The 26,718-nt window shown below is 40.0% G+C and overlaps 2 protein-coding genes across 6 annotated transcripts in view; both read right to left on the reverse strand.

Annotated features, from left to right (window-relative positions):
• The window catches only part of USP49 (ubiquitin specific peptidase 49), a 78,294-nt gene that overhangs the window by 38,396 nt on the left and 13,180 nt on the right, over positions 1–26,718 (reverse strand). For all 5 annotated transcript variants that reach the window (XM_032649146.1, XM_032649142.1, XM_032649139.1 and 2 more), the window contains exon 2: positions 340–413. The gene's annotated coding sequence lies outside the window, so the exon portion shown is untranslated. The remainder of the gene's footprint in view (positions 1–339; positions 414–26,718) is intronic.
• Positions 295–26,718, reverse strand: part of MED20 (mediator complex subunit 20) — a 42,869-nt gene continuing 16,445 nt past the window's right edge. Inside the window, exon 5 of the transcript XR_004352240.1 lies at positions 295–413. The gene's annotated coding sequence lies outside the window, so the exon portion shown is untranslated. The remainder of the gene's footprint in view (positions 414–26,718) is intronic.

The following is a 26,718-nucleotide window of genomic DNA, read 5'->3' on the forward strand; positions in this document are numbered from 1 at the left end:
GAGAGGTCATGACAGACATAGTCTCTATCCAACCACCAGTAAGCTTCAAGACCTACCCTAGACTTGTTTCAGTATAGGTGCTGGTCTCCAGGTCCCATCTTTTTCTTCAAATATAGCTGTGTCCCCTCTTAGCTTAAGTAATTCATAGCCCTCAGAAATTCACAAGGGTAAGAAAGGTGGTGAAAGCTCAGAATGGCAATAAAACAAAGATAGTGACTGATCACTGATCACTCACTCTAATAGTATACCAACCTTGGCCACCTATTACAGACTGGTCATACATAATACTATCATGAAGAGTTTTCATGAATAACTTTTTATTATAGTTTTATTTCTTACTCATTAAACAAGTTTTTTCCATCTTCTTCCATATTATTCCACAGTCATTGGTTAGGTTTCCTCTTCTCTATTACCTACAGTGGAAAAAAAATCTGTAAGGTCAGGCTGATATATAGTAAGAGAAAAGCAATTTCATGAATTTTATTTATAAATTCTAAAACAGGATCAGTGTATTACAATGCCATTTAGTGAAATCCCCACAAGTCCTCAAAATTGAGGTAAAAGAGTAAAAAAAAAAATAGCTGTGATCTTTTTTTCAGCTAAGAGCAACCAGACAGTCATTTATGAAGAGGCTGATGGAAGTACGAAAGGTTTACTTCCTGAGAAATGCACTTCTGCATTTGTTTTAGGTTTTAAAGATTATACACTATCTTTGCATATAACTTGAAACTGTCAGAAAAACCAAAACAAATTCATGGCAACAAAAATAATTGTGTTTCAAAAGCCAAAATTCTTTTTGTATAAGTGAAATATGTTAATAATGAAAGATGCCAGGAGGTGACATCTTTGTGTTAGATGGGTTCATGACTTTTAGGTAAGCAGCATGCATTCTATACGCAAGGACACTGCATTAGTCAAAGTTATCCAGAATGTAGAATTTGGACAAATTACATGTATAATCAATTTTTAGGTTTCTGACACTTTATTGAGGAGGCAGGACTCAATAAGCTTGAGATTAATACACCGTCTGCCACCATGTAACAAGATGAAAAATTCTCTATTTTGCTATCCTAATAACTAACACAAGAATTCCTCTTAGAAGAAGCCTTCTTTGTGAAAACATGTTCCCTCATAGGGTCCCCCACCACTCATGTTCCCTTGGGGTGGACGGTTCCCTGCAGAATGCCTGTCAAGATCCCAGAATGACTGTCAAGAAAGGGAAATTGCTTTACACTAGACAAGGGGAAGAACTTGTTATTTCTGAAAGAGAGAAGGATGATGAGGAGAGGGAAAGGAAGAGGAGAAAAGAATAGCACAGCGGAGCAAAGCTGGGTTACGTGGGGGTGAAGTTCTCCAGTCAAGGGAAGTCTGGAACATTTTCAGAACAGGGATGCCTTAATAGAAGTTGTATTAATGCAATATAGGGCTTACCCACCTCTATTTTGCCTCCTTTCTTCAGTTAGGTGTACTAAAAACACAAATGCCCTCTATGAATAGGGCCTTTCTGAGAATCAGAGAAGGAGCCAAGTATCACATCTGAGGGTACCATGGTGCACATCAGAGGCACAAGGCAAGAAAAATAGGTGTCTAGGAGGCAGAAGCAATTGCAAGATGATAAAACCCAGGAAATGCACAAATATTTTCAGGAAGAGAAGAGCATATAACTTCCACATTCTAGGCTGGGGGTTTGAGGCAACCTCATCCAGGAAGCTAAGCTGACATTGTATAGATGGGTGTTTTACATCCATAAAATTTCCCTCTTTACCTTTTTTTTTGGGGGGGGAGGGGGCGCGCCACGTGGCTTGTGGGATCTTAGTTCCCAACCAGGGATTGAACCCGCACCCTCGGCAGTGAAAGCACAGAGTCCTAACCACTGGACCGCCAGCGAATACCCCATAAAATTTCCCTCTTTCCTACCCAAACAGCCTTACTTTCAATATGAGAACACCAAACCATTAAAAGGTAACTTAATTACTTTTAAATCCAAGTTATTTGAATGAATTCTGGATGTTCTCCAAAAGCTGACCAAAATAATCAGTTCTATACTGAGCACCTAGGATACATTAACTACACAGAAGTTAGGCTTAAAAGCCCTATGAAATAGCTATTAATTTGAAGAGTAATGACTTCAATAATTATGATGGTGATCTTGAAAACTGGGAAATTATAATAGGTCAGCTTAATTCTGCAAACTTAATAAGACTACACACATTCAAATATTTTCCATCTAAGTCCCACTTATATTATTTATACTACTGTAATATACTTTTGAATGGGGGGGATGGAAATTCAGATATATAAAACAAATCACTGCAGCAGGAACTAAAAATGTGGATGACATCCCTTTAAACCATCATTAGAAATAAAGTCCCTAACAAGCACATTCCAAGTGTACCTATCATGAGTGAAACTTGCTGAACTCTCAGGCTTTGTGGCATGTGCAATGCAAGAGTATAGGATGTAGAGTAACAGAGACCAGTTATCATCACGGTGGCCATACCAGACCTTTTGCAAGTAATTTAACTTCTCTGAGCCTGTTTTCTCATCTACTTCAGAGCACTGGTGTAAGGGTTAAATGAAAATGCAGGTAAAATGCTAGCATGCTGCCTGGCACGTAGCTGATGACTAAAAATTGTTTCGTTTCCTTCCTTTATCTTTCTACCTTTAGTTTAGAGTAATTTTCAGGGATTGAGGAGAAAATCCATTCCTGAAAACTTTACTCAACTTACTTTTATTCTGCCAAATAACAATGATGATGATGATGGCTGCTGATAACACTTATATAGCCTTTAATGTGAGCCAGACACTCATCTAAGCACTCTAACATATATTAACTCATTCAATTCTCACAATAACTGTGAGGTAGGTATTATCTTTATTCCCATTTCACAGACACTGAAACGGAGGTACAAATAAGTTTGACAGCTAATAAGTGGCAGAGCTAGGATTCAAACCCAGGTTTCTGCTCTTAAGAAATACTAGCATCGGGACTTCCCTGGTGGCACAGTGGTTAAGAATCTGCCTGCCAATGCAAGGCACACGGGTTCGAGCCCTGGCCCGAGAAGATCCCACATGCCACGGAGCAACTAAGCCAGTGCGCTGCAACTACTGAGCCCACGTGCCACAACTACTGAAGCCTGCACGCTCTAGGGCCCGCCTGCTGCAACTACTGAACCCACATGCCTAGAACCTGTGGTCCACAACGAGAAGCCACGACAATGAGAAGCCTGAGCATTGCAACGAAGAGTAGCCCCCACTCGCCGCAACTAGAGAAAGCCTGCGTGCAGCAACAAAGACCCAACTCAGCCCCTCCCCCCAAAATAGAAAATCTAGCATCAGCGACTAACATCAAGGTGACAGCAGCAAAGCCCTTTCTTTAAGAGATCTCTAATATTAATGTAGTCAGGTAGAGAATGTTCAGATGACTTACCAAGTAGAAAAGATCCATATTTTACGTAATTAAGGTTATCTATAATATATATATTTTATATATAGTTAAAATACAGATTTATATTATATATCTCAAAATATTTTAATATATTACATATTTCATAGTTTTAAAAGTTTAAAAAGTTGAACAAGAGAATATTAATAAATTTAAATCAGATAAAAATTTAACCAAGGGACATCCCTGGTGGTCCAGTGGTTAAGGCTCTGCACTTCTCTGCAGGGGGCACAGGTTCGATCCCTGGTCAGGGAACTAAGATCCCGCATGCTGCACGGCAAAAAAAAAAAGAAATTAACCAAGACTGTACCTTTTTCAGCAAGGTCAGCCATGTGGTACATTCCAAAATATAAACATTTGTTATCCTTTGTTGTATCTTGTCTGTAACTGCTTTCCCCATAAACTCCTGGAGGACAGCAGTAGCATCTTATCTAACTAATTGTGAACAACAGTGATGTCTAAAAAAGTGCCTAGTGCTCACTAGGCACTCAATATTGATGAAAGAATGAAAAGACTGGATATTAAACAAAGAATAGGTTTTCAAGTCCATCTGTTATTTCCATTTACATTCTAAGGCACTAACACTCTAGGCTTATTTCCCACCACCCATTCACTCCTTAATTTTCCTACCAGCAAGTCCTTGCTGGATTTAAGTGTTTCCCTTGACCCAGTCACATCTTTGCTCATATTCCAATTTATGAGCTCATGTAACAAAATGTCTTATGACAAAAGGTCTCAAGTATACAATTAACCAGAAGACTCATGCATGAATGTATGCATGCAACATATTGTTATGGCACTTTATGGTTTTCAAAGTGCTTCCCCACATATCTCTCAGATGCCTCAAGACAACCCTGAGAGTAGACAAAGCAGGTGTGATAATCCAGGAAGCTACAGCTAATGCTGATTGTTTTGGAGTGAAAACATATTCTCATTGTCTCTGCCAAACAGCCAGTGGCTCAGAACCTGAGCTGGATGCTTTCTCGGTAATTGGGCAGAAGGTCTATGAAATGACATATTTTTAAGTCATAATGTCATAAATAATTTTTTAAATCAAAAACGATCAGTCATATCTAATTAAAGTAAAAACAGGCCAAAAGGCTTGGAAAATACAAAGGCAGAGGAAACTCACACAACTAAATAAGGCAAAAGTTTACATGCATCCACAACTAAATAAAGAGACCTCATATCGAATTTTAAGAAGAACACAATTAAATCTCTCTTGGCCACTAAGTTAGGAAGCTCAGCATAGACTGGTGGGAAGAGAGAGAGTGAGATTAGGTAGCAGGAAGTCTGGGTCTCAGTCCACACTCTGCCACTGAAGAGTTATGTGATCTCCAGTCCCACTCAAATTTAAAATTCTAAAATTGTGTACATATCACCAGGGTAAGTAATAATGCAAAAAGAAACATAAAACATTGTGCAGTATGGACAGCACGAACAAGGGCTTAAGATCTGCTGACTTTACTGTTCTGAGATTCTAAGTTATTAGTTTGCCATGGGTTTTACCCATTAACGGCTCTGAATAATGTTTTAAGTTCAAATTCAGGACCTCTGAACAGAAACTGCAAAACAGACAGATTTACGATTTTCTGTGAAACACAAAGGGTGCTAGGACTGCATTTATACACTTTGACCTTGGTTCAGAATAATCTAGGTGGTAAATTCTAAGTTCACTTGCCAAATGAATCTTATAAGCTATTTATTAAAACGCTTTTTCAAAAAAAAATGCTTTTTCAGCATTAGACAGAAATGTGGTCCATGGGTTTATTTTATTTTTTAAATATTTATTTATTTATTTGGTTGTGCTGGGTCTTAACTGTGGCAGACAGGCTCCTTAGTTGCTGCTCACCAGCTCCTTAGTTGCAGCATGTAGGCTCCTTAGTTGTGGCTCCAGGGCTCCTTAGTTGCAGCTCACCGGCTCCTTAGTTGCAGCAGGTGGGCTCCTTAGTTGCTGCTCACCAGCTCCCTAGTTGCAGCAAATAAGCTCCTTAGTTGTGGCTCACCAACTCCTTAGTTGTAGCAGGCAGGCTCCTTAGTTGCAGCTCGCCGGCTCCTTAGCTGTGGCATGTGAACTCTTAGTTGCGACATGCATGTGGGATCTAGTTCCCTGACCAAGGATCGAACCCAGGCCCCCTGCATTGGGAGCGCAGAGTCTTATCTACTGTGCCACCAGGTAAGTCTCCGTCCATGGGCTTATGAAGCTGTGTTTTACAAGTGTAAAAGTTCCCTATGCGATCCTCCCTCATGTCCCACCCCAGGTTAAACACTGTCCTGATTATTATCAAGAAAGTTAGAAATTTGCTTCTCTTTATTATGTTTCAAATAACATTCTGGTCTTAATTAACTACTTAATACGGAATAAAGAAAATACAACCTTAGCCAGATTGGGAATTCCTCCTCACCAAAAAATAAAATGACCTAAAAGCAACAGCATAATATGCTTACATTCTCACTTATCCATGATAAATATATACAAACAAAAGCAAGACCGAATCCCATTTAGTTTGTAGAGCAGCAGTGTCAGCCACAAAAATGACCTTCCATATAGCATGTGCTGGAGTTGCTATTTCATCACTGTGCTTAAATATAATCCTGTTTTTTATAATCTCCACATATGATTAATATTACTAATTGGTAGAGTTCAGTCTGCCAGCATTCATTCAAGCCATTTTCAAAGCATTAATTTGGTCATTACCAAGCACATTTTATAAATACCATACAACAATTTTGTCAGCACAGAGCAGCAATTTATAATGGGAAGAGAACACTTACAAACATTTATAATACTTTTAGTAGATACCATGCTGTGTGAGGGGTTTTCATATATATTTGCTCAGTTAATTCTCACAATGAGGTAGACATCAGCAGCATTTTACAGAAGAATGGATACTCAAATGGTGATTAGATGACTAGTCCAGTATCATACAGCAAGAAAACAGCAGTGCCTAGGCCCAAGATAATCGCTTTAAGTTGCCAGTAACTCCACATCAGCGGCAAACAACATGAGGTTTATTTAAGTAAAGTTTTGTGCCATGGTAAAACTTAGTTGGCAGATAGCAATATTCTAAGGCACTTTATATGCCTTGTTCAGGAGCTACTGAGCTGTAAATCTGTACTCCTTCTACAGAAACAGTATCTAATTTTAAAATTGAAACATAAAGACTTGTCACTACAGCTAGCTGTTTTTAGAGAAAACACTGTAAAGGAAACATTAATTCACTAAATAGAGTCAGTAACTGTTGTATAAAGAAGCTATCTCTTGGTGACCATATCTAAACAAGCGCCAAAAATTACTTGTGTCTTACAAACATAAAAGTATATTTTAAAAGAATTTTGAAATATTATATTAGAAAATGCTTCCTATAATCAAAGCTCTTCTTTTAAAAATTTAACTCTAAGTGAAATATCACTATTCATTACACTACAGATATAAGTGATATTATTGGTTTTCCCTGAAAATTCCCATAAAAAATAACATTTATAAAATAAACATTTTAGGAGTGCTCTGAAATGGACAATACTAAACATATAATAAGATTTAGATAACTTGATGGACTGTATATCTGTGTCAAGCAATGAGAAGATATTTGGTCAAGATCTAACGCCTGCAGAACTTTCCAACTCTGTATTGTTCTAGCTTGTGATCTGGTTAGAGTATTCAAAGATACAAAATAGATGCAGATATTAAAAATATAAAATTGCATCAAATAATAAGACAACACCCTAATTAGGTGTAGTTAAGAAAGCAGGTTTAGGACTCCGATTGGCTGGATTAGAATCCCAGTGGGACCAAATTCCTAGCTCCATGACTCGGTTTCCTCACCTATCTCATACAATTATTAGGGAGTTACAATGTGTACAGAGTTCAGAAAACTCAGTGGCATGAGGTAAGTGATCAATAAATGTTACCTATTATTTTTCTAGTATTACGTTATGTAAAACATAAAATATACGGGCTTCCCTGGTGGCACAGTGGTTAAGAATCTGCGTGCCAATGCAGAGGACATGGGTTCAAGCCCTGGTCTGGGAAGAACCCACATGTGGCACAGCAACTAAGCCTGTGTGCCACAACTACTGGGCCTGAACTCTAGAGCCCATGAGCCACAAATACTGAGCCCGCGAGCCTAGAGCCTGTGTTCTGCAACAAGAGAAACCACCGCAATGAGAAGCACACTCGCGGCAACCAGAGAAAGCCCGTGTGCAGCAATGAAGACCCAATGCAGCCAAAATAATAAATAAATTAAAAAAAAAATATATATATATATATACATGTAAAAAGACTAAAGGCCTTCCATTACTGGGCTATTTTTCAAGTTTAGAAATTTAAAACATAATAAAGAGAAGCAAATTCCTAACTTTCTTGATAATAGTCAGGACAGTGGTTAACCTGCGGTGGGACATGAGGGAGGATCACGTAGGGAACTTTTACACTTGTAGGATGTTACTCCAGCTTTTGTTTTACTAGTCTTTAAAATGTACATATGTTTTAAAATGTATTTCACGTATGTCATATTTCACAATTTTAAAAAATTGGAAAAGTAAAAGTTAATACATTTCTAAAGAATAATAATGAGAAAGCATTATTTAACCTTAGGAGAGGATGAGAGGAAAAAAACAACAAGAAAACAATGCTTTATCATTCTAAGTGTTCCAGGTACTTCCGATTATGTATGCAACAGTTTAGCTCAGTCAAGGAAAGATTTCCATTGGATTCCACTCAATCCTAGGAGACATTTTTCTCTGTGGGTCAGTTGTTTTAAAGGGTGTCATTGATTCACTGGGAGCACCTCTTTATAATCATGAAATCTGGAGAGTGTAAGGAAGCTCAGAGGGCTTCTATTCCAACATGTTCACTTTCCAGTTAAGGAAACATTAGACTCCTTAGCTTCCAAACAACAGGCTTTCCCCGCTCTGCTCCCAGCTGTTATTACTAGTCACCAACGGGACACAAAGCAAGGGGCAAAGCCCATTCTTTCAATCATCTCCTAATAGTGACTGGAGAAAAGGTGAGTTTTCCCAATCATCAGCACCTGTCAGTGTCCTAACGTGTAGCCCAAAGATGCTGGGACCTACAGAGGAACCCAATGCCTCAAAGAAGGCACTCCATAAATATGTGTAGAAGTGAATTTATTCAAAAGTATAAAGCAGGGTTTCTGCCCCCAAGAATTTTACATATAAATGAAAATCACCAAAGAATCCTAGTCAACATACAATGAATTCGGTAGTGTTCTGGGGCAAACGGTGCAAAGTACAAAATATAGGAGGGAAAGAGAAATAAGACAAAAGATTTATGTCATGGGGTAAAATGCAGGAAGGGGTCCTGGAAGAGGAAAATTGAGAATTGAGTTTTGAAAAATTGATAGAGAAAGCATTCTAGGATTTCTCCAAAGAAACTTGACATTTTTACAAGAGTTCCGTTTTTCCACATTATTTAAACATTTTAACAGGGATATTAATATGTTCTAAATAATTTTATCTGCTATAATTACATTCAGGAAAGAGTTTCTGCCCTCCCTGACAAAGAACTTTTGGAGGCCACTGAAAAGTGAATAGTAGGAAGAAAAAAGAAACGTTTTAAATGCTCAATATAAATTCTTCAAAACAGAAACATCTTTAAAAGGGTAAGACACAACTTTTCTTGAGTTTTAAAGTTCACCCCAATAAAACCAGACCCCAATCTTTAACAGGAAGAAGAACATTAAAAAAAAAAAAAATTCCATGACTGCAACCTAAAGCCCACACTAAACTAACAGGAAATTTGGGTGACATAAGCCATGATAAAAGGCTCCTATTTCCAGCTACTTTAATGAGAGAAAACAGAACCCCACTGGCAAGGAAAAGAACACTGGGGAAGAGACTCAGTTCTAGTTCGGGACAGGTAAGTGACCATAGGTAAGCCACCTCTGCTCTCTGGGTCTCAGTTTCCACATCTGAAAAAGGAATATTTAAGTTACTTAATGACCTAAATTTCTATAACACTATCTGCAAACTTCCCGAAGTCATTTAGATGTCATTCTCTTATAGCAAGCTATAGGCTAGGCATTAATCCAAAGGGGTAGCAAAGACCAAATGAATTTATATCTTGTACAATTCTGTTACTGTAGCATAATTTTTCAACTGCTATAAACCATCTACCTATTAAGTAGTGTTGAAACAGGGCATCAAAGAAATAAATTTGGATCTTCAATGAAAATTGATGCATTGAACACCTTCATTTACCTCTGCTCTCTCCCTAACTCCACTAAAATGGCATTAAAAACATGAAATTCATAAGGACAAAGACTAGGAAAGGAAACAACTACAACAAAGTTTTTGGAAGCTGAAAAGCAGATTGATTAGCTATTTGATTTAGCACAGTAAAGAAAGCAAAAACTAAGAGCATGTTAAGGGGAAGCTCAGAGCAAACTGAATTGTGCTGGGAAACACCAGAAAAGCTCAGAATGATCTGAAAGTGGGACCAGCAGGCAGGGCTGAATAAAGGAGCACAGGGTGAAAGTTCTACTCCAAGGTTCCCACCCTGACTCCAAGCAGCCACTGGTCAGAGGAAGGGAATTTACTCTCTGGAAACTAAAGAGACTCTGGACTTGGGCACAACTAGCGGCAGGCCGACCAGTCTAAAAAGATGGGGATTCAAGGAAGGCTGAGATCCTGAAAGGTAGATATCCCCAGCTCCGTCCCCACTCAGCTCCCCAAATGTTGAAGGCAGGTGTGTAAGCTGATGGTTGGAGCATTCTCTCTGGGGAAAACCTGGCTAAGAGAAAAGAAAAACACCTACAAATACTGACTGATGGAGGTGACATCCCCCCCGCCCCCCACACACAAAATTGGGTTCCTGGCTAATCACCTTATAATGAAGACCACAATTTAACTTTTAGAAGCCCCCATTCAGGCAAATTCAGCTTTCAGTTTTTCAGTAGCTCATTCTGGAATATGAGTAAGATGGCCAAGGCCATACATTTAAGGAAATTCCCTAAAAGAAAGACCGAAACAAGTGATCAACTAAAGGTACTTTAAGGAAAACAGAGATGATACTGGAGGCTGCAGAAAACTTTTAAAAATTGTAACTAATATAAACAGAGAAGAGTTATTCCATCCATGAAACAAAAATAGAAAACAATAAAAAGCAGCATTCAGAGAAAAACCTCTTGAAAATTAAAAATGATAGAGAAAATATAAGATTAGAAGAGTCTGAAGATGAAGTTCAAGACACATCCCAGAAAGTAGAACAGAGACCAAAAAAATGAGAAATAGAAAAGATGGTAAAATTAAAGGACTCATCAGTTCACAAGTTCCAAACACAAATAAGTGTTCCAGAGAGAAAGAATAGGAAAACGGGGGGCAAGGGGGAGGTTGGTTATAATTTAAGAATTCAAGGGACTTGCCTGGTGGTCAAGTGGTAAATAATTCACCTTGCAATGCAGGGGACACAGGTTCGAGCCCTGGTCAGGGCAACTAAGCCTGCGTGCCACAACGACTGAGCTGGCGCGCCTCAACGAGAGAGCCCGTGTGCCGCAAACTACAGAGCCCATGTGCCCTGGAGCCCATGTGCCACAACTAGAGAGAGAAAACCCGTATGCCACAACTAGAGAAGCCCGCGCGCTGCAACGAAGAGCCCATGCCACAAGGAAAAGATCCCGCATGCTGCAACTAAGACCCGACGCAGCCAAAAGAAAAAGAAAAAAGAATTCAAGGAAATCTCCCAGAACTGAAAAAAATCTGTTTCCAAACTGAAAAGGCTCTCAGTGTGCCCGGCACAACAGATAAAACAAGTGAGGCAGATTATCACAAAATTTTAGAACATCAGGGACAAAGATCAGATCCTAAAACCAACCAAGGAGGGGGAAAAAAAACAAGAATCAGAACACCACCAGCCTTCTCATAGCAATAATAGAAGCTAGAAATCAATACAGCAATGCTTCTTAAACTCAGAGAAAATATTCTCCAATCTAGAATTCTAGAGCCAGGTAAACTATAAATCAAGTATGAGAGAAAATGAAGACATTTTCATACATGCAGATTTACATCCCATGCACCCTTTTCTTAGAAACCTTCTGGAGGAATTGCTTAATTAAAATATAAACAATGAAGGGGTCCAGGAAACAGGGAGTTCCAACATAGGGAGGTGAAGAAAATACCTAGGCTATTCAGGAAGGCAGATCCCAGGATGAGAGCTGTACAGGTCTAGAGAAAACCCTATACAGATTTTTAAAAACAGCAGCTTAACCTACTGTTTAGAAAAAATGGCATTAAATACCAAAAGAACTGCTGGAGGAGTAGAAAATGGAGGTCTCTGGAGAGGCAGAATGCTGGGGAGGAGAAAAGCAGGTAGTACACTTTTTATGCTATATTCAGACTTAGCACTAATATTAAATTTTAAAAGATTCTTTAAAAGGTTAAAAGTAACATTTTAAAATCACATCTAAAAATATAATTTTCCAAGCAAGATTTCTGAGGAAAAAAATAATGAAAGAAAAACAGTAATTTTCAAGGCAGAGCAAAATCAAAGCACTTGGGAAACTACATCTTAGCATACAGTGTGGCTTAGTTTGAAAAAAATTAAGAGTAGGAAAAAATGTTTTGCTGATAGAAACTTACTCAAAAGACATAACCACAAAACCAGCAAAAAGAGAAAAAGGAGTAATTTGTTTTAACATATTATGGTATTATTGGGAAAAGTTCATGGTTTATGGCTACGTCAATCATGTCACAAATTAAAATTCCTTTTCCACTCAGTCAGGCAGATGCTAAACCAAAGTCAACATAACGATCCGATTGTATCACATCTTGGTCAGAAATGAAAACACTTAAAAACTGCATTGCTTCCTCAGGAAAGGAAAGTACAAATACTGTGAACCTGTTTGAACAAGGAAAGGGCATTTAAAATCAGCCACTCCTCCTTTCCTGAGACCTGAAATTATCAGGAGTGAGATTCACATGCAAATCTGAAACGGCTGCCCAACTTTCTCGAAGACCCTGAGAAGTGGCATCTCAATTAGGAAATATGCTTTTCTCTATCCACAAACACTTTAAAAACCAAAACATCCATATTTTCTATTGCCCTTTCATAGAAAAATGAGGAGTATAATATGGTATCTGTTCATCATTTTTGATATTATCTGCTTATATTCAATGAGTGCTAAGACGGTTCTCCTCGATCAAGTGCTGGGCTCTTCATGGAAAGGCAAGTTAGAGAAGGTGCTGCCTGCTATTTACTCAGTTTCCTGACATCTAGGGAGACTATAAACAGGGAGAAGCAGCTGGATCTGATTTTTTTGATAATCGTCTACTGGTTTTTGACCAGGGGAGATTTTCTTTTTTTAACTAACACAATGAAGCACTTTCCCACCGAATCTACTCTGGCAAAAACACTTGCTCTCAATGTTTAGCATACATGAAGACACTGAGAATAGATCAGCAAGATGCTTTAACTGTAGCATACTTTATAGCTTTTAAGTTGAATACTTAGAAAAAAGTTTGTTTCATCATCTCTTGGGATCAGGAAGAAAAACAATACTTTAAGATTCTGCAAAAGGATGATATTCTTCCCTTTTTGAAGCTTGAGAAAATATACTAATATCTTACAAAATACAATGCATAACCAAAAGTTCCTCCAGCTTGAAAAAAGTTAATAAAATTCTACATTCAATCTTTCATGCTTATTTCACAGAAGGGAAATTGCTAACTTGAATATGAAGAAATGCTCAAACTTACTAGTAATTAGAAAATACAAATTAAAATGAGACATTATTAAATGGCCAAAATTAGAAATGTGAACAATACCACGCATTGGGGAGGTGGGGAATGCAACGCCTGTGGGGTGTAAAGTGATACAACCATTCAGCAGCCTGACAATACTTATGCCACAATGCCACTCCTGAGTCTGTATCCCAAAGAAATTCGCAAATGTGTCCATAATGGACATGGACAAGACTGTTTATTGATAGCATTGTTTGCGGTAGCCTAGGCATCCATCACTATGGGAATGATACACACCACGGAATACCATGCTGAAGTTAGGAGCAATTAGCTAAAAGTACATCCCAATACGCACAAACAGATCTTAAAACAGTGCTGACCAAAAAAGTAAAAACTAGAGTAAGATCTACAGCATTTTTACAGGGAGAATTCTATAGCCAAATTCTATGCCACCATGGTATAATGAGCAATTTCAGAATTAAAGATACACACACACACACACACACACACACAAAAATCACTAAGTATCTTATAAAGATGCATATAGAATCAAGGACATATGTCAAACACATTTGAGAGGGTGCTTGTGGGGTGGGAGAGGAAAATGGGCATAAAAACGGGAGCTGAACAGAAGGCCTTTATACAGCAATGCTAGGCTGTGCCCAAATCACAGAGTATAAAGTCCAAATTCAGAATATTTTCATTCATGCATACATTAATTTATTCAATAAAAACTTATTGAACACCTCTTAAGTGCCAAGTGCTGTGCTTAAATATAAACTTTTGTTATTTCAGCTGAAGATTTTCTTTAAAAACAACAAAAAGATATGTTTTAAGATACGTTTTAACTGAAAGTGGAAGGGGAAAATAATTTACATTAGAATATATACTATAAAATGAGAAATTCACCATTCTTAAAATAGTTTTATCAATATTTTTCATCAAATGTAAATATACCTTGAAGTTCTTTAAATAACAAACTTAAATGGAAAATCGAAATACAAAAAGAACTCACTTTAAAGCCGTAAAAAATTATGTCGTCACATCTTAGCCCACAAGTAAAACAACTTTTCTCGTGGTTCGCAGTAGTGAAACAATTTCTTTTTGGTAGAAAATTTTCTTCTACTTTATTTTCCCCCCAAAGATATTTCCACTGCTCAGGAATACTTCTCGCCAGATTTCTGTTTTCTAAAAGATTTCACCAGCAGACTGCTGGCTGCCAATGAAGGTGCTGTAGCTAATATGCTCATTACACTGCATTGCTAACAAAAACTGATTAACACATTCGGTGCAAAGTGACATATCTATTCCATATCCCATGGGTACAGAAAATGATGTTTTCCCCCCAAATTACTCGTTCCCCTCTTTTTACAAGCCCCAAATGTTAGCTAGTATACATGCTAATATTGGTAAACAAACCCAATAGCAACTGGTAGGACATCATATGTCAAAAGCTCTAAAATTGTATTCAGATTTCAGTTTTCAGATTTTGATACTAAGTGTTAGTAGGTGGGAGGATCAAAGGTGAAGACTAGGAATGGTTAGGCCAACCACCAATACTACTGGAAAAAAACCCAAACTACATGTCTGTCAGTGGGGTTAGCAGAATCATCACCGCACACAATAAAAGACAACGCGTTAATTTATTCCGGCTTACAAAAGATAATGTATTTTCATTCAATAATAATAGCTAACATTGAGCACTTACTATGTGTCACTGTTCTAAATATTTTATATGCATTATTTACTTCAGTCCTCACAATAACCCAGTGGACTAGGTATTATTATCATCTCCATTTTATAGATCATTTTTCAAATCAAATGCAAGCTCTTTATCACTGCCTTTAAAATCTCCACCAAATGTTCTCAACTTCCACTATATCCCCTCTTCTTGCCATTCCAGTCCTCATTTCTTACTTAAAAACTTGACTGATATATCTCATATATCCTTTCTCATATGAAACGAGCAGTTCTCTTCTCTAGCCAGCTTCTTTCTCCTCCCTTACTACCACGGAAGTTTCCTTCATGAAAATGTTCTCACTTAACCCCTTCCTCATGTGCTTATTAAGCGACCACTATATAAGTACATAGAGTAAAAAGTAAGTACCTACCCCCCAAAAAGGGAACACCTCAACAGCACTCCTTAACATTTTACAAAAATACGAATATTCTATATTTATTGTCCTATAACGTGACTTTAAAAAAAGTTAACAATGGACATCTTTCTACATCAGCAAATAAAGATTCATTGCATTCCTAATAGCTTAATGGTATTCCGTTGTATGGACCCACCATACGTTACTTAACCAGTCCCTAACTGACAGACATCATTTTTTTGCAGGAACAAACAATGCTATAAAGAAAAACTTTGTACTCATATTCTTCATGCACGTGTATAAATATATCTATAGGTCAAATTTCTAGAAGTGGAATCTCTGGGTCACTGAGTATGCACATTTAAAATTCCAACAGACATTGCAAATTTACCTTCAAGGGAACTTACGTTCCCATCAGTAGTGTGTGAGAATTCCAATTTCCCCACATCCTCATCACTACTAGCTATCATCAACTTGTTTAATCTCTTCATCTAATAGGTAAAAAAGTGGTACTTATGCTTTATGTTATGTTTATTTAAATGAGTAGGATTAGAATTTATAGTTTAAATAGGTTTGGAACTTATTATTAGCTGTAGGCTAAGCTGAACGGCCTATGGAGAAAAAAAATAATTCAAGAAGCACATTAACAGTATAACTAGGGAGACTGGTAATGTTTAACCAATTTGGGATTTTAGCATGGAGTGGACAATGACGCCATCACAAATGAGTCTGATCTCTTCACTAAAGCACGATCCTTACCTTTCACTTGAAATTCATTGCTATCAGTTCTTCACATTATGCCATATATTTTAGAAATGTTTCTTTTAAAAGAGTATATTCAACTTCCCAGTCATACATTCACTTTCTTATTTTTACTTTCTCACAACACCCCTGTGTGATCAGGCCACTTTGATATTTTACTTTTTCATATGTTGTTTATTAATCTGACCTTTGACCTCTTTTAGATGTTAAAGCACAAGAGTGTAATCAATATCTAACCATGAACATCCAATATAATTAAGACAATTGATACAGGTGGTTAGAACATAGAAAAAGGAGAGTAAAAAAAGTAAATGTTAGCAATGGCCAACCATAGAAACATTCTACATTCTGGATTATGAAAACAAAACACTAACAGAGCCCCACATACTCAGTGAATGCTAACATAAATGAGATGCCCTCTGTTCATGAACGCTGATTCACTGTCAAAGGCTAGATGTCTATGATTATAATGCTACTAGCAAAGATGGTTGAACTGAGCTATTCACACATTTTCTCACCTGATTTTCTTTGTGGCCACCTCCAGGTAACAATTTTTGTCAGGGAGACTCTAGTTAGCTCTAACAGGGATTTTGACCTTATTATCCCGATGAATTAGTATCCATAACTGAAAAAATAAGTACCACAAATTATCTAGCATTCTAGAAATGTTTTGGCTCAGAACTGATAAATCAGTAAACCCCTCTCTGCCTTTCCTTTAATTCTCAATTTAAATTTATATTCTTCACAGAACAAACTGATACTTAAGACTTTATTTCAAAGTCAAAAGCTCTTGCTACATTAACATGCCCACATGGCCTATCTGAGTGAACACATGACAGATACTACACATCATCTTTTCCATGTCAGAGACTGAAAGACAGAGACAGAGCGGGGGCAAGAAAGAGCAGAACACCAATGTGACAAAGTGCTAGAGGCAAGCTGTAAATTGTCTTTTGGTCACTCAGGCTGCATTTTGAAAAAGCTGACGGAAAAGTAGGGCCTATCTTTCCTTTGGAGAGAATCAACTGTCATATAAAAGCATCTTCCTAACTCACTAGCAACAGTGCTGCCCTCCCACCCCTCACATAACTTGCCCAGCAAGAGAAGCACTGCTGGTTTCTAAAGACAATGACAAAAAGCTTTGTATTCTGTCGATGGGAGGGAGCAGTGAAGACCAGCTTCCTGGGCTCTAAACTATGCCAGACTGCCCTGCTAATCCCCCCTAAATCCCACAGTGTTGGGGTGGGTGTGGGGGTGGGGGTGAGGGTGGGAGACAGAATAGAAAACAATCCAAAGTTGAATCAAGGGCAGTAGCTCTGGATTATAGGAGGTCATAACATTTCTGTTTGAATGAGGGAGGGAGCGGGGGACGGTGTGGCAGGGGAAGGGCAGATACAAAAGCCTGTATGTTTATAAAAATACAACACAAAAATAAATTTTATCCCTGATCCTTCTGATATGCTAACCAACATCTGCCCCTGATCATTTGCCAGCCCAGGCTGCATAGAAGGCACAGAGTAGCAGGCATTTTCACACAGCAGGCTGAAAGAGATGTTACTAGAGTGTAAATTACTAATTAGCTCAATAGAAGAAAAGAGAGAAAATACCTGTCACAGAATGCTGTTTACAACTTGACACATAATAAAAACAACCCTGAAAATTTCAGAAGAGTGTCTTACTTTTCAGACTTCTATTAACATGTAAATGGCAAAGGAACAGTATTATAGTCTTTAAAAACTGCCCATGTCTCAGGAACAATAACACACGACTGGAAAGAATGCTTTCCAAATAATCTGTAATTTTCTCATCCTATGAGAGCAAAGTGTTTTTCATTATTACAATCAGCTTTAATACAGAGCGATATTTCATAGCTTTGATGATCACCTAACGGAGGAGGAGAGGTGGCTTCAACTGCTGTATTTTACATTTGTCGGAATCCAGTTAATAATCCTTTCACTGAAATCAGACAGGCCTCATTCTGCAGGTCATGCCTTTATCAAACAGACAGGCCACCATTTTAATAAAGACCGAGGATGAGCTGGAGGGGCAATGGGAATGGGGGTCAGTGAAATTTCCTTATATCACGACAACTGAAAAGACTCCACAAATTTCTGTTAATTTTGGGGGGAGGTAATAGAATGTTAAGATATTTATATTCATCTCCTTACCATAAGGCAAACCTACTTGTATTAATTGCAAGCAATATTCCTCAGGCAGTCTATTTTACACTTAGATCTTTTCCAGTTCCTTGAAGCAACATAAGGATCTTTAGGTAAAATATGTATTTTACCTACATATGTCTCAGTCATGGTGTTGAACAGCACTGTGGCTCCTGTTTTCACATAATAATCACCCATACATCATCAAGAGCTAGCATATACTGAGGACCCACTGTGTGTGACCACATCATGCCAGGCGCTAAGGAGGTCCCCTACAAAAGGGCAGACCACGACAGCTTTTGCTAATGAGGGATGGTTTTCAAAATACAGTGAAGACAACAAACCATAAAATGACAAAATCCAACCTCGAGATTCCTTTGCTTCACATGCTTGACTAAAATCAAACACATACCAACTTGCTAATATACTCAAAACATTCTTCCCTTTTCTTTTTAAAAGTAAGGCCTTGATATCCATTTCTTTTCAAATTTACTTGTTTAAATATATGCACATGAGAGAAAATGATAAAGCAAATGGGGCAAAATAAAAAGCAATTCGTGAATTTGAAGAAGGGTATATAGAAGTTCCTTGTATCATTTTTGCAACTTTTCTATAAGCTTTGAAACATTGTAAAAAAATCCAAAGTCAGAAAAAAATTGAGTGGTAACAAAAAAGCTTTCTGCTAGGGTTGTTTTGAGTTTCAAACAATTTACCTACTTAGCTCATGCTGGGCACTTAGAAACCCTAATTATTAGTTATTTTGAAAAGGTCGGGGCTTCTTTGGTGGCACAGTGGTTAAGAACCCACCTGCCAATGCAGGGGAGAGGGGTTCAAGCCCCGGTCCAGGAAGATCCCACATGTCGTGGAGCAACTAAGCCCGTGCGCCACAACTACTGAGCCTGCGTGCCACAACTACTGAAGCCCGCACACCTAGAGCCTGTGCTCCGCAACGAGAAGCCACCGCAATGAGAAGCCCGCGCACCGCAACGAAGAGTAGCCCTCACTCTCCGCAACTAGAGAAAGCTTGCGCGCAGCAAAGACGACCCAATGCAGCCAAAAATAAATACATTAAAAAAAAAAAAAGAGTAGGTCAATTGTAACAAATGAACCACTTCGATGAGGGATGTTGATAACGGGGCGGGGGGAGGCTATGCATGTGTTGGGGCAGGGAAATCTCTGTACCTTCCCTTAAATTTTACTGTGAACCTAAAACTGCTCTAAAAAAATTAAAGTCTTAAAAAAAAAAGTGAATCAATTATTTAAGCAAATTAAAGCACGAATAAATAGTATTTAGTATGTTGCTTGCATAGGCACACATAAAGAGAAGATAGAAAAAATCAGCAAGAGTCTGAACAGATTTTGCCTATGGATAACCACACCGAAATCTGAGTTCCATTTTTTCCTCAATGGGCAATAATCTCTCATCTGCAAACCTGTATGGACTTGTTATATATCATACAGGTTTGCAGATGAGAGACTGTTGCCCACTGAGGAAAAGTCCAGGGCCTTTTTCTAGCTAAAAAGGTAATTCATTAAACTGTGATGCAATTAGGCATTTTATTGATTTGGGGTTGTTTTGTTTTATAAATACAATTTTGCAACAAAAAATTACGAGCATGTAAGAACCGTGATGTAATCTTTGCATGAAATATGGCCCTTATTGGTAACTGTCCCAGGTTCCAATCTAGGAAGGAACTGAGAAACAGTTAATAACAGAACCATAGGGCTAATTTAAGGATTGGCAAACAAAACTGGTTAGGGTTAAAATAATGTGGAGAAAAGCATGGTGGGGGATCATTTCACAACAGTCAAGCAGAGGTAATACAGAAGCAGACTGCCCACAAAAATGCCAAGGTTCAAATCCCATCCCCACCTTATTCTACTTTATAAACTAAAAAGAAAGATTAAATGTATCATTTAGTTACTACTTGACAAAAAAAACAGCATTATCCGTACTATAAGATTATCAACTATCAAACAAGTAGCTGTAGAAAGGTCTGAATATAACCCCGGGCAAGTCATTTAATCTCAAGGAGTCAGTATTTCAACACATGTAAAATGGGAACAGTAATAGTGCTGGCCTCATTGGATTGCTGTAAGAAGTAAGTGAGTTACAATCTGCAAAGAGCTTACAACAGCGTCTGGCACAAAAGCACTATACATGGGTAGCTACTATTACTGAGTTTACAAAGAAATAGGGTCTTCTTAATACTATAGTAAGCAGGTATTTTTACTCAAAACTCGAGAATGGGGCAAGAGAGAACAAACAAATATTGTACTGTGTTCTGCTTAGACAGAAGACACTATCCTTATAGAGAAAATAATTAAATGCTGGAAAACAGTACCTACAAAGGTTGCCACATTACCTGTGAAGATTTACACAAATAGGATACATTTTTATCTACCTGGAATGATTTAAGTGGGATACTGACTGAAGTTGAAGGATAAACTAGAGGTCCTTTCAAGGTCTCTTCCCATCCAAAGAATCTACAATTAACCAGAAAAACATTTAATTATGTACAATCTACTTATTGAATATATAAACTTAAAATTTTTTGGCTTAGGGACTTCTCTGGTGGCGCAGTGGTTGAGAATCTGCCTGCCAACGCAGGGGACACAGGTTCAATCCCTGGTCCCGGAAGATCCCACATGCCGCAGAGCAACTAAGCCCGTGCGCCACAACTACTGAGCCTGCATGCCACAACTACTGAAGCCTACGAGCCTTAGGGCTCGCATACCGCAACTACTGAGCCTGCGTGGTGCAACTACTGAAGCCCATGCGCCTAGAGCCCGTGCTCTGCAACAAGAGAAGTCACCGCAATGAGAAGCCCGCGCACCACAACAAAGAGTAGCCCCCGCTCGCCACAACTTGGGAAAGCCCACGGTCAGCGACGAGGACGCAATGCAGTCAAAAAAAGTTTTCGGCTTAGCAAATAAGATTGTAGTCAAAATAAAGTAAATTGAGTAGAATTCTACTTGATGAACAAATGAAGATAAAGCTTACATTTATCACTGGATTCCTTATTGATAAATAGTATTATTTGTACTAAAAGATTGTCCATTTTCAATTTTAGAAATATCAACTGAGGGACTTCCCTGGTGGTGCAGTGGTTAAGACTCCGCGCTCCCGGGGCTTCCCTGGTGGCGCAGTGGTTAAGAATCCGCCTGCAAATGCAGGGGATACAGGTTTGAGCCCTGGTCCGGAAAGATCCCACATGCCGCGGGGCAAGTGAGCCCGTGCGCCACAGCTACTGAGCCTGCACTCTAGAGCCCGCGTGCCACAACTACTGAAGCCCACATGCCTAGAGCCCGTACTCCGCAACAAGAGATGCCACCGCAATGAGAAGCCCACACACCACAACGAAGAGTAGCCCCCACTCACTGCAACTAGAGAAAGCCCACGTGCAGCAACGAAGACCCAACGCAGCCAAAAGTAAATAAATAAAATAAATAAATTTATATATATATAAAAAAAGACTCCACGCTCCCAATGCAGGGGACCCAGGTTCAATCCCTGGTCAGAGAACTAGATCCCACATGCACACTGCAACTAAGGAGCCCGTGAGCCACAACTAAGGAGCCCAACTGCCGCAACTAAAGACCCAGCCCAACAAAATAAATAAATTCATGAATAAATAAATTTTTTTAAAAAAGAAATATCAACTTAGAAATAACCACTCACACAAGAAGTGGTGATTTAACACACTATGGCAGCATACAGAAACGATAAGACCCAAACGGACTTTCCCTTTGTTTAGCTTATAGTTTATATTTTCTTCTTCATCATTATCAAATAAATCTAAAATAATTTATGTAAAGATATCAGGTACAAAACAATTACATTATAAAAATGGCGGGACTTCCCTGGTGGTCCAGTGGGTAAGACTGCACGCTCACAGTGCAGAGGGTCCGGGTTCAATTCCTGGTTGGGGAACTAGATCCCACATGCATGCCACAACTAAGAAGCCTGCATGCCACAACTAAGGGTCTGCATGCTGCAACAAAGACCCGGTGCAGCCAAAATAAATAAATAAATATTTATAAATAAATAAATATGGCAATACCACACGTAGAGCACAACCTACTAGCAACGCCAGACATACCTAGAAATGAAGGGAACATGCGCACACATCTCACAGAAACAGGTGCCTCATAGCAAAGTTACTCTTCAGCTTGAAAGTTAACATTTCAGACTAATCCTCTTGAAACTTAGAAGGAAAAATAGTAATTTTTAAAAATCCTGTTAAACTGCTAAATCAATCTAGACACCCTGAACACCTCTCAACAGAATCTAGAATCCATGAACATAGCAGCTGCATCCAGAAAGATTTAAGATCCTAAATTATTAAAATACATTAATAACCAATGTCTCTGATATCCACTAATCAAAATCTAATCTTTGCTATCACAGATGCTATCAACCATTTGATCTTTGCCGTTTATACAAATACCCACAAAACAGCAGCAATCCAAAATTTACACAACTTTGAAGAAAAAGCATCTTTGTGTAACTGAATGTACACTAACGAAATAACCTCAAATAAGTCTCAAGAATAGTTTGCATTTTTTTCTTAAGTACATTATATGCTATCTTTGCCACCATCAAATGCAAATAATCATTCATATTCTTAGCTAAATGTAAAAGCTTCAGGATAAAAATCATCAAAACAAAATACTTGGTTAAGAATAACCTAAATTTTGTCCCAAATTTCTTATCTTCCTTTTAATTTCCAAAAGTGTCTTAAAAATCAAAAGCTTCTTCTAGAAAATATTAATCTTTTTCATTCACAACTACAAAACAGGAGAGGCAGTGGAGCTGTCCAAGGCTCCAGCTTGCATTATCTTAGAGGTTTTTTCATGATAAAAATTACCCATAAACCCATTATTTAACCTAAAAGGTAAGTCCCACTCTAAAATCCTCTACTATTCTAAACCTCCCTTTCTTTATTCTATTTTTGTTAAATGGGTGAGTTCCCTACTACAGTATAAAGAGTCCCACACAAAGCTAAAGGTAGCTTAGGAACTAGGTGTCCTCACTGCCCCGATTTAAATGTCATCCCCGGCAAACTTCCCTGGTTGGCTATTCGCCTTTCTCTGAAATGATTTCTCAATATTCTCCAGCCACCAAAAACAATTAGGCAGAAATCTGGTTGATCAAACAAAACAAAAAGATTTTCATCTTTCTCTATCTCAACAACAGTGTGCTCCCCATTGAAAATGAAAAGGCTATCGATAAAGCACTGCCCAGTGCTTGTCATTTATCACACTGCTACAACACAACACTGTCACACCAGACGGGCACAACCACACTGGAAATACAACCCATTTCCCCATTATCACAACAGTGGTGAAATGCAGAGCTTCTCGGCACCCAGCTGATGCTTCATCATTCATACAAGAACAAAATCAAATCAAAATGGGTCTCATCTTTTCAAAGTGGACATGGAAAGTCGATTTAAAAAACCATGAAAGGTGGAAGCAGATTCAAGATTCCCTGAAGAGAGAAAGAGGTTTCTGGAATATCCTACTTTCATGGACAAAAGGACTCACAGTTTCAACACACTCACAGTTCTCTTCTCAACAAAGAATTCCTTTCCTTCACCCCCTACCTTCACTGTTACTTTTTGGTTTTTGCTCCTATCTCTAGGTCTCTTTACACTCACCATGGTTCCTCCTCTTCTGCACCAAAGGCTCCCTACACTTGATCCTTCACTACAGCGTCTCTGCCCTGATCCACGAGGACCTTCTGGAGCATCTCCCCCAACTACCCACTTAATTCCCACCCCTGTGCAGTCTACCCCAGCTCTACATCCATCAGGCTTCCCCAAGCTGCCCTTAACCCTGTTCTCTTCCCTCACTCCCCATCTCATCCTTTAAATCCTGGGGCCCACCTCTTCCTTGCTCCTCTGTTGGTCCGCTTTACACCCTGTCTCTTAACCTCCCTGTTTGTACCTTGGATCTTGCTGAACCTCGTCAGTTAACACAATTCCCCAGTTACCCTGTCCCAGACCGTCATCACTTCTCACACCCTCACCCTCTTCTCCTTTCAGCTTTCTGGTCCCCGAATTGTCCTACAAACGCCCCATCTCTCATCTCTATTTCCTTTCACCCTTCCACTCCCACCGCACTTATTCCTAACTCCACCTGGTTCTAGCCCAGTGTCTCATTCCCCCTCCCTCACTTTCAAGAATTTACACCCACTGCCCACCCACTAACCCATACCTTTCTCAGAACCTCGCAGTTCCCACCCACCGCCGGTCCTAGACCTTCAGTTCATCTCGCTCTACACTAGTTCACACCCTTGTCACGTCTGGCTCTAAATCACTCTCTCTCCTCTACTCCCAACTACTACCCCAGCTCTGCCCCTCCTTGCCTTCCACTTGCAACTCTTACCCCAGTAACCCTCACCCCACTACCATCCCCTTCAGAGCTTTCCCCTCCAAACCCCTGCTCTCACACCTAAGCCGAGGAGCCGTCTTCCTAACCTCACTCCCGGCCCGGCTTCCTTATCACCCACCCTGGGTTTTGCCTCCTTCCAACCTCCTTGGCTGGCTTTTTCTCACTCCTCTCCCTGCCTTCTAACCCTTTCTCCCCTTAATTCTCCTCGTCTCATTCACAGACCCGTTCCCCCCAACCGTTTCCAAGCCTTCCTTCCCTTCTCCCCTCAAAGCTTTTACCCCAAACCCAGCGGTCGCCCACCCCGCCAAAATAAAGGGCCGGCGCTCCCGGACAGCCGGCTCTCGCCTCCCGCCGGCCCTCGCCCCAGGCGCCCCCAGCTCGCCGGCGCCGCGGTCCCGCCCCCTGCCGCCGCTCCTCCCGCCCGTGAGGCGCGCGCCGCCTTTGTCGCCCCTCACCCGGTGTGTGAGGTTTTGCTTCTTTAAAGGGGAGGGCCAGTGTGCCGGAGACTCCTGTCCCCGCCTCCGAGTCTCAGAATGGGCTCCCTGGCCGTCGCGCCCTCCCCGGTCCTCGTCCCCCCACCCCCTGGAGCTTTCCCCTTCGCTGCCTCCCCACCTCCTCCGCCCCCTCCCCTGACCCCCCTCTATTTACCGCCATCATCAGCACGCGCGAGCTGTCACCAGGGCGCGAGACAACCGAACACGGCCCCGCCCCCTGCCCACCCATTGGCCCGCCCGCCGGAGCCCCGCCCCCGGACCCCGCATTGCGCCAACGGCGCAGCGCTGGGCCCTGACCCGACACAGACATCCCCTCCGAGGGTTCGCGCCGCGGCTGCCAAGTTTAGGGTTAGCCACCGACGCGCGGCCGATTTGAGCCTGCCGTAAGGGGCGGCGGCGTAGAGGGGCGTTGTGAATCGCGGGTCGAAGTTTGGTTGAAGCACAGGAGGGTAAATAAGGAGGTTTCCAGACAAAGAGACTCTTAAAGGTACAGAGTCTTACGCCTGTCCCTCCTCCTTAAAGGGCCAGAGACTCACCCGAGCCCATCTCCGCCCCCTTCTCCCCAGCCCATTAGCCCGCGGGAACTGTAAAGGAATTTTACGGTAGCTCCCCGCACTCCTTTTGGATGGAGCGTCTTTGACATCGCTTCCCAATGCCAAGGGGAAAAGCCTTTCTTATTATCCCGTCTAGGTTTTTGTTTTGTTCTGGTAAAAGACTATTATTTTTCAGTGTCCGAAAGATGCAGCTTCCGAACTGTGGGGTTTCCTGAGGCAGCTTTTGCAAAAGTTACTATTGGCTCCCAGGCGAGTGAGCACGTGTCTGACTTTTGCCACTGATGACCCAGTCGGAATTCAGCTGTTTTATGGAAATCCCCCTAAGAGTTTCGCTGCTGTAAACTGAAGTTCGGCACATCGTGGGGATGGAGACCCCAGGTAAATAGAACAGCGGTTATTTCTACAAATCTTCTCAGTCTAAGAAAAGGCTTCCTTCCCGAGCAGCCTCTTGGGTGCATTGCCCTGACACAGCTTGGGATGGGGGGGCTTCCTCCAAATAAGACCAACAGTTACATCACCCAACGCAAGGCTAACAAAACAGGTAAAGGCTTACGTTTAAGTACAAGGGCAAGGAAAAGAAATAAACATATGTGTTACCACCTACACTGGCTCAAAGCTACACACCTGTAAATATGAAACAGAGAAGCAACAAAAGCCAAAGAACAACAAATAAAACAAGAAGGGGGAAACAGCATGTGCATGTGTAAGCAAGAATCTACAATGCCCGGAGCCAAACCTGTGAAAACATTTCCAAACTTAGGCTTTTAAGACTTGATGAAAGGAGAAGACCTAGTGGTTGACTGACTGATTTGGTGAGGATTTGCCATGTGGTTCAAGAGCTCAGAGTTAGACCTAAAATTTAGCATTCCCTTTGCTGTCTAACACCTTTAACATAATTTTCTTTAAGGAATTCTTATCTTACATTATGACTCATCTATTTTCTCCTCTTACTCCCCAGCCGCTCGAGAAAATTCTTGGAGAATAAAGATTGGATCTTATTCAATGTTATTTCCCTAACAAAGTACATGACACCATTATAGGTGCTTTTTTGAGTGAAGTATTTTGGAGCCACTTAAGACTTCTGAAGGAAGGGGTGCTCTCAAAATAGCA

Source organism: Phocoena sinus, chromosome 11, assembly GCF_008692025.1.
Source record: "Phocoena sinus isolate mPhoSin1 chromosome 11, mPhoSin1.pri, whole genome shotgun sequence".
Lineage (NCBI taxonomy): Eukaryota > Metazoa > Chordata > Mammalia > Artiodactyla > Phocoenidae > Phocoena > Phocoena sinus.